Consider the following 11,629-nt stretch of genomic DNA (forward strand, 5'->3'; position numbering starts at 1 on the left):
CCAGACTATCAACACTATCCTAACATTACCACTCCACCAGACTATCAACACTATCCTAACATTACCACTCCACCAGACTATCAACACTATCCTAACATTACCACTCCACCAGACTATCAACACTATCCTGACATTACCACTCCACCAGACTATCAACACTATCCTAACATTACCACTCCACCAGACTATCAACACTATCCTAACATTACCACTCCACCAGACTATCAACACTATCCTAACATTACCACTCCACCAGACTATCAACACTATCCTGACATTACCACTCCACCAGACTATAGACACTATCCTGACATTACCACTCCACCAGACTATAGACACTATCCTGACATTACCACTCCACCAGACTATAGACACTATCCTGACATTACCACTCCACCAGACTATTGACACTATCCTGACATTACCACTCCACCAGACTATCCACACTATCCTAACATTACCACTCCACCAGACTATAGACACTATCCTGACATTACCACTCCACCAGACTATTGACACTATCCTGACATTACCACTCCACCAGACTATCCACACTATCCTAACATTACCACTCCACCAGACTATAGACACTATCCTGACATTACCACTCCACCAGACTATTGACACTATCCTAACATTACCACTCCACCAGACTATAGACACTATCCTAACATTACCACTCCACCAGACTATAGACACTATCCTGACACTACCACTCCACCAGACTATTGACACTATCCTAACATTACCACTCCACCAGACTATAAACACTATCCTAACATTACCACTCCACCAGACTATAGACACTATCCTGACATTACCACTCCACCAGACTATTGACACTATCCTGACACTACCACTCCACCAGACTATCAACACTATCCTGACATTACCACTCCACCAGACCAACCACACTATCCTAACATTACCACTCCACCAGACTATAGACACTATCCTGACATTACCACTCCACCAGACTATCCACACTATCCTAACATTACCACTCCACCAGACTATAGACACTATCCTGACATTACCACTCCACCAGACTATCCACACTATCCTAACATTACCACTCCACCAGACTATAGACACTATCCTGACATTACCACTCCACCAGACTATTGACACTATCCTAACATTACCACTCCACCAGACTATAGACACTATCCTAACATTACCACTCCACCAGACTATAGACACTATCCTGACACTACCACTCCACCAGACTATTGACACTATCCTAACATTACCACTCCACCAGACTATAAACACTATCCTAACATTACCACTCCACCAGACTATAGACACTATCCTAACATTACCACTCCACCAGACTATTGCCACTATTTTGACACTACCACTCCACCAGACTACCAACATTATCCTGACATTACCACTCCACCAGACTATCCACACTATCCTAACATTACCACTCCACCAGACCAGCAACACTATCCTGACATTACCACTCCACCAGACTATTGACACTATCCTGACACTACCACTCCACCAGACTATCAACACTATCCTGACATTACCACTCCACCAGACCAACCACACTATCCTAACATTACCACTCCACCAGACTATAGACACTATCCTGACATTACCACTCCACCAGACTATAGACACTATCCTGACACTACCACTCCACCAGACTATAGACACTATCCTAACATTACCACTCCACCAGACTATTGACACTATCCTAACATTACCACTCCACCAGACTATAGACACTATCCTGACATTACCACTCCACCAGACTATAGACACTATCCTGACACTACCACTCCACCAGACTATAGACACTATCCTAACATTACCACTCCACCAGACTATTGACACTATCCTAACATTACCACTCCACCAGACTATAGACACTATCCTGACATTACCACTCCACCAGACTATAGACACTATCCTGACACTACCACTCCACCAGACTATAGACACTATCCTAACATTACCACTCCACCAGACTATTGACATTATCCTGACACTACCACTCCACCAGACTATTGACACTATCCTAACATTACCACTCCACCAGACTATAGACACTATCCTGACACTACCACTCCACCAGACTATAGACACTATCCTAACATTACCACTCCACCAGACTATTGACACTATCCTAACATTACCACTCCACCAGACTATAGACACTATCCTGACATTACCACTCCACCAGACTATAGACACTATCCTGACATTACCACTCCACCAGACTATAGACACTATCCTGACACTACCACTCCACCAGACTATAGACACTATCCTGACACTACCACTCCACCAGACTATAGACACTATCCTAACATTACCACTCCACCAGACTATAGACACTATCCTAACATTACCACTCCACCAGACTATTGACACTATCCTAACATTACCACTCCACCAGACTATAGACACTATCCTGACATTACCACTCCACCAGACTATAGACACTATCCTGACATTACCACTCCACCAGACTATAGACACTATCCTAACATTACCACTCCACCAGACTATTGACACTATCCTAACATTACCACTCCACCAGACTATAGACACTATCCTGACATTACCACTCCACCAGACTATAGACACTATCCTGACATTACCACTCCACCAGACTATAGACACTATCCTGACACTACCACTCCACCAGACTATAGACACTATCCTAACATTACCACTCCACCAGACTATAGACACTATCCTGACACTACCACTCCACCAGACTATAGACACTATCCTGACACTACCACTCCACCAGACTATAGACACTATCCTAACATTACCACTCCACCAGACTATAGACACTATCCTGACACTACCACTCCACCAGACTATAGACACTATCCTAACATTACCACTCCACCAGACTATTGACACTATCCTAACATTACCACTCCACCAGACTATAAACACTATCCTAACATTACCACTCCACCAGACTATAGACACTATCCTGACACTACCACTCCACCAGACTATCAACACTATCCGGACATTACCACTCCACCAGACTATCAACATTATCCTGACATTACCACTCCACCAGACTATCCACACTATCCTAACATTACCACTCCACCAGACTATTGACACTATCCTGACATTACCACTCCACCAGACTATTGCCACTATTTTGACATTACCACTCCACCAGACTATCAACATTATCCTGACATTACCACTCCACCAGACTATCCACACTATCCTAACATTACCACTCCACCAGACTATCAACACTATCCTGACATTACCACTCCACCAGACTATTGACACTATCCTGACACTACCACTCCACCAGACTATCAACACTATCCTGACATTACGACTCCACCAGACTATCAACACTATCCTAACATTACCACTCCACCAGACTATCCACACTATCCTAACATTACCACTCCACCAGACCAGCAACACTATCCTAACATTACCACTCCACCAGACCAGCAACACTATCCTGACATTACCACTCCACCAGACCAGCAACACTATCCTGACATTACCACTCCACCAGACTATTGACACTATCCTGACACTACCACTCCACCAGACTATCAACACTATCCTGACATTACCACTCCACCAGACCAACCACACTATCCTAACATTACCACTCCACCAGACTATAGACACTATCCTGACATTACCACTCCACCAGACTATCCACACTATCCTAACATTACCACTCCACCAGACTATAGACACTATCCTGACATTACCACTCCACCAGACTATCAACATTATCCTGACACTACCACTCCACCAGACTATTGACACTATCCTAACATTACCACTCCACCAGACTATAGACACTATCCTAACATTACCACTCCACCAGACTATAGACACTATCCTAACATTACCACTCCACCAGACTATTGACACTATCCTAACATTACCACTCCACCAGACTATAGACACTATCCTGACATTACCACTCCACCAGACTATAGACACTATCCTGACATTACCACTCCACCAGACTATAGACACTATCCTGACACTACCACTCCACCAGACTATAGACACTATCCTGACACTACCACTCCACCAGACTATAGACACTATCCTAACATTACCACTCCACCAGACTATAGACACTATCCTAACATTACCACTCCACCAGACTATTGACACTATCCTAACATTACCACTCCACCAGACTATAGACACTATCCTGACATTACCACTCCACCAGACTATAGACACTATCCTGACATTACCACTCCACCAGACTATAGACACTATCCTGACACTACCACTCCACCAGACTATAGACACTATCCTAACATTACCACTCCACCAGACTATAGACACTATCCTAACATTACCACTCCACCAGACTATAGACACTATCCTGACACTACCACTCCACCAGACTATCAACACTATCCTGACATTACCACTCCACCAGACTATCAACATTATCCTGACATTACCACTCCACCAGACTATCCACACTATCCTAACATTACCACTCCACCAGACTATTGACACTATCCTGACATTACCACTCCACCAGACTATAGACACTATCCTGACATTACCACTCCACCAGACTATCCACACTATCCTAACATTACCACTCCACCAGACCAGCAACACTATCCTGACATTACCACTCCACCAGACTATTGACACTATCCTAACATTACCACTCCACCAGACTATAGACACTATCCTGACATTACCACTCCACCAGACTATTGACACTATCCTGACATTACCACTCCACCAGACTATTGACACTATCCTGACATTACCACTCCACCAGACTATAGACACTATCCTGACATTACCACTCCACCAGACTATCAACATTATCCTGACACTACCACTCCACCAAGACTATAAACACTATCCTAACATTACCACTCCACCAGACTATAGACACTATCCTAACATTACCACTCCACCAGACTATAGACACTATCCTAACATTACCACTCCACCAGACTATAGACACTATCCTGACATTACCACTCCACCAGACTATAGACACTATCCTAACATTACCACTCCACCAGACTATAGACACTATCCTAACATTACCACTCCACCAGACTATAGACACTATCCTGACACTACCACTCCACCAGACTATAGACACTATCCTAACATTACCACTCCACCAGACTATTGACACTATCCTGACATTACCACTCCACCAGACTATAGACACTATCCTGACACTACCACTCCACCAGACTATCAGACACTATCCTGACATTACCACTCCACCAGACTATCAACATTATCCTAACATTACCACTCCACCAGACCAGCAACACTATCCTAACATTACCACTCCACCAGACTATTGACACTATCCTAACATTACCACTCCACCAGACTATAGACACTATCCTGACATTACCACTCCACCAGACTATTGACACTATCCTGACATTACCACTCCACCAGACTATTGACACTATCCTGACATTACCACTCCACCAGACTATAGACACTATCCTGACATTACCACTCCACCAGACTATCAACATTATCCTGACACTACCACTCCACCAGACTATAAACACTATCCTAACATTACCACTCCACCAGACTATAGACACTATCCTAACATTACCACTGCACCAGACTATTGACACTATCCTAACATTACCACTCCACCAGACTATAGACACTATCCTGACATTACCACTCCACCAGACTATAGACACTATCCTGACATTACCACTCCACCAGACTATAGACACTATCCTGACACTACCACTCCACCAGACTATAGACACTATCCTGACACTACCACTCCACCAGACTATAGACACTATCCTAACATTACCACTCCACCAGACTATAGACACTATCCTAACATTACCACTCCACCAGACTATTGACACTATCCTAACATTACCACTCCACCAGACTATAGACACTATCCTGACATTACCACTCCACCAGACTATAGACACTATCCTGACATTACCACTCCACCAGACTATAGACACTATCCTAACATTACCACTCCACCAGACTATTGACACTATCCTAACATTACCACTCCACCAGACTATAGACACTATCCTGACATTACCACTCCACCAGACTATAGACACTATCCTGACATTACCACTCCACCAGACTATAGACACTATCCTGACACTACCACTCCACCAGACTATAGACACTATCCTAACATTACCACTCCACCAGACTATAGACACTATCCTGACACTACCACTCCACCAGACTATAGACACTATCCTGACACTACCACTCCACCAGACTATAGACACTATCCTAACATTACCACTCCACCAGACTATAGACACTATCCTGACACTACCACTCCACCAGACTATAGACACTATCCTAACATTACCACTCCACCAGACTATTGACACTATCCTAACATTACCACTCCACCAGACTATAAACACTATCCTAACATTACCACTCCACCAGACTATAGACACTATCCTGACACTACCACTCCACCAGACTATCAACACTATCCGGACATTACCACTCCACCAGACTATCAACATTATCCTGACATTACCACTCCACCAGACTATCCACACTATCCTAACATTACCACTCCACCAGACTATTGACACTATCCTGACATTACCACTCCACCAGACTATTGCCACTATTTTGACATTACCACTCCACCAGACTATCAACATTATCCTGACATTACCACTCCACCAGACTATCCACACTATCCTAACATTACCACTCCACCAGACTATCAACACTATCCTGACATTACCACTCCACCAGACTATTGACACTATCCTGACACTACCACTCCACCAGACTATCAACACTATCCTGACATTACGACTCCACCAGACTATCAACACTATCCTAACATTACCACTCCACCAGACTATCCACACTATCCTAACATTACCACTCCACCAGACCAGCAACACTATCCTAACATTACCACTCCACCAGACCAGCAACACTATCCTGACATTACCACTCCACCAGACCAGCAACACTATCCTGACATTACCACTCCACCAGACTATTGACACTATCCTGACACTACCACTCCACCAGACTATCAACACTATCCTGACATTACCACTCCACCAGACCAACCACACTATCCTAACATTACCACTCCACCAGACTATAGACACTATCCTGACATTACCACTCCACCAGACTATCCACACTATCCTAACATTACCACTCCACCAGACTATAGACACTATCCTGACATTACCACTCCACCAGACTATCAACATTATCCTGACACTACCACTCCACCAGACTATTGACACTATCCTAACATTACCACTCCACCAGACTATAGACACTATCCTAACATTACCACTCCACCAGACTATAGACACTATCCTAACATTACCACTCCACCAGACTATTGACACTATCCTAACATTACCACTCCACCAGACTATAGACACTATCCTGACATTACCACTCCACCAGACTATAGACACTATCCTGACATTACCACTCCACCAGACTATAGACACTATCCTGACACTACCACTCCACCAGACTATAGACACTATCCTGACACTACCACTCCACCAGACTATAGACACTATCCTAACATTACCACTCCACCAGACTATAGACACTATCCTAACATTACCACTCCACCAGACTATTGACACTATCCTAACATTACCACTCCACCAGACTATAGACACTATCCTGACATTACCACTCCACCAGACTATAGACACTATCCTGACATTACCACTCCACCAGACTATAGACACTATCCTGACACTACCACTCCACCAGACTATAGACACTATCCTAACATTACCACTCCACCAGACTATAGACACTATCCTAACATTACCACTCCACCAGACTATAGACACTATCCTGACACTACCACTCCACCAGACTATCAACACTATCCTGACATTACCACTCCACCAGACTATCAACATTATCCTGACATTACCACTCCACCAGACTATCCACACTATCCTAACATTACCACTCCACCAGACTATTGACACTATCCTGACATTACCACTCCACCAGACTATAGACACTATCCTGACATTACCACTCCACCAGACTATCCACACTATCCTAACATTACCACTCCACCAGACCAGCAACACTATCCTGACATTACCACTCCACCAGACTATTGACACTATCCTAACATTACCACTCCACCAGACTATAGACACTATCCTGACATTACCACTCCACCAGACTATTGACACTATCCTGACATTACCACTCCACCAGACTATTGACACTATCCTGACATTACCACTCCACCAGACTATAGACACTATCCTGACATTACCACTCCACCAGACTATCAACATTATCCTGACACTACCACTCCACAAGACTATAAACACTATCCTAACATTACCACTCCACCAGACTATAGACACTATCCTAACATTACCACTCCACCAGACTATAGACACTATCCTAACATTACCACTCCACCAGACTATAGACACTATCCTGACATTACCACTCCACCAGACTATAGACACTATCCTAACATTACCACTCCACCAGACTATAGACACTATCCTAACATTACCACTCCACCAGACTATAGACACTATCCTGACACTACCACTCCACCAGACTATAGACACTATCCTAACATTACCACTCCACCAGACTATAGACACTATCCTGACATTACCACTCCACCAGACTATAGACACTATCCTGACACTACCACTCCACCAGACTATCAACACTATCCTGACATTACCACTCCACCAGACTATCAACATTATCCTGACATTACCACTCCACCAGACCAGCAACACTATCCTGACATTACCACTCCACCAGACTATTGACACTATCCTAACATTACCACTCCACCAGACTATAGACACTATCCTGACATTACCACTCCACCAGACTATTGACACTATCCTGACATTACCACTCCACCAGACTATTGACACTATCCTGACATTACCACTCCACCAGACTATAGACACTATCCTGACATTACCACTCCACCAGACTATCAACATTATCCTGACACTACCACTCCACAAGACTATAAACACTATCCTAACATTACCACTCCACCAGACTATAGACACTATCCTAACATTACCACTGCACCAGACTATAGACACTATCCTAACATTACCACTCCACCAGACTATAGACACTATCCTGACATTACCACTCCACCAGACTATAGACACTATCCTAACATTACCACTCCACCAGACTATAGACACTATCCTGGCATTACCACTCCACCAGACTATCAACATTATCCTGACATTACCACTCCACCAGACTATCCACACTATCCTAACATTACCACTCCACCAGACTATTGACACTATCCTGACATTACCACTCCACCAGACTATTGCCACTATTTTGACATTACCACTCCACCAGACTATCAACATTATCCTGACATTACCACTCCACCAGACTATCCACACTATCCTAACATTACCACTCCACCAGACTATCAACACTATCCTGACATTACCACTCCACCAGACTATTGACACTATCCTGACACTACCACTCCACCAGACTATCAACACTATCCTAACATTACCACTCCACCAGACTATCCACACTATCCTAACATTACCACTCCACCAGACCAGCAACACTATCCTGACATTACCACTCCACCAGACTATAGACACTATCCTGACATTACCACTCCACCAGACTATAGACACTATCCTAACATTACCACTCCACCAGACTATAGACACTATCCTGACATTACCACTCCACCAGACTATCAACATTATCCTGACATTACCACTCCACCAGACTATTGACACTATCCTGACATTACCACTCCACCAGACTATAGACACTATCCTAACATTACCACTCCACCAGACTATAGACACTATCCTAACATTACCACTCCACCAGACTATAGACACTATCCTAACATTACCACTCCACCAGACTATAGACACTATCCTGACATTACCACTCTACCAGACTATCAACATTATCCTGACACTACCACTCCACAAGACTATAAACACTATCCTAACATTACCACTCCACCAGACTATAGACACTATCCTGACACTACCACTCCACCAGACTATAGACACTATCCTAACATTACCACTCCACCAGACTATAGACACTATCCTGACATTACCACTCCACCAGACTATAGACACTATCCTGACATTACCACTCCACCAGACTATCAACATTATCCTGACATTACCACTCCACCAGACTATCAACATTATCCTGACATTACCACTCCACCAGACTATCAACATTATCCTGTCATTACCACTCCACCAGACTATAGACACTATCCTAACATTACCACTCCACCAGACTATAGACACTATCCTGACATTACCACTCCACCAGACTATTGCCACTATTTTGACATTACCACTCCACCAGACTATCAACATTATCCTGACATTACCACTCCACCAGACTATCCACACTATCCTAACATTACCACTCCACCAGACTATCAACACTATCCTGACATTACCACTCCACCAGACTATTGACACTATCCTGACACTACCACTCCACCAGACTATCAACACTATCCTAACATTACCACTCCACCAGACTATCCACACTATCCTAACATTACCACTCCACCAGACCAGCAACACTATCCTGACATTACCACTCCACCAGACTATAGACACTATCCTGACATTACCACTCCACCAGACTATAGACACTATCCTAACATTACCACTCCACCAGACTATAAACACTATCCTAACATTACCACTCCACCAGACTATAGACACTATCCTGACACTACCACTCCACCAGACTATCAACACTATCCTAACATTACCACTCCAACAGACTATCAACATTATCCTGACACTACCACTCCACCAGACTATCCACACTATCCTAACATTACCAGTCAACCAGACTATCCACACTATCCTGACATTACCACTCCACCAGACTATTGACACTATCCTAACACTACCACTCCACCAGACTATCCACACTATCCTGACACTACCACTCCACCAGACTATCCACACTATCCTAACATTACCAGTCCACCATTACCATGTCTTCACTACTTTTCTACAATGTAGAAAATAGTAAAAATAAAGAAAACCCTTGAATGAGTAGGTGTGTCCATATTTTGACTGGTACTGTATATTTACACACATACATACTGTACATTTACTGTACAGATCTGCAAACATGACACACAATTCACAAAAAACTACAATTGACCCATATTAGGTTTTTCCCAATGACAATTTGAACAGTGTCAATCCACTGGGTCTCACATTGGATCTGAAAGTTAATTAGAACAGTGGAGCATGGAAATGTAGGGATGAGGGAATGGGGGGATGAAGGAATGGAGGGATTGTGTGTGTGTGTGTGTGTGTGTGTGTGTGTGTGTGTGTGTGTGTGTGTGTGTGTGTGTGTGTGTGTGTGTGTGTGTGTGTGTGTGTGTGTGTGTGTGCGTGCGTGCGTGCAAAGTAAAGTTGGGGCGCTAATTCAGATTTGGGTCTGGAGGATGGTTTCTCAGTGGGTACCAGAGTAAAGGGTATGTTTGTTTTTCAAGACACAGTGATATATGGCCATTATGTCTTTAACAATTTGATGGCTCCTCCAGTTATGC

Source organism: Oncorhynchus nerka, linkage group LG17 (assembly GCF_034236695.1).
Source record: "Oncorhynchus nerka isolate Pitt River linkage group LG17, Oner_Uvic_2.0, whole genome shotgun sequence".
NCBI lineage: Eukaryota > Metazoa > Chordata > Actinopteri > Salmoniformes > Salmonidae > Oncorhynchus > Oncorhynchus nerka.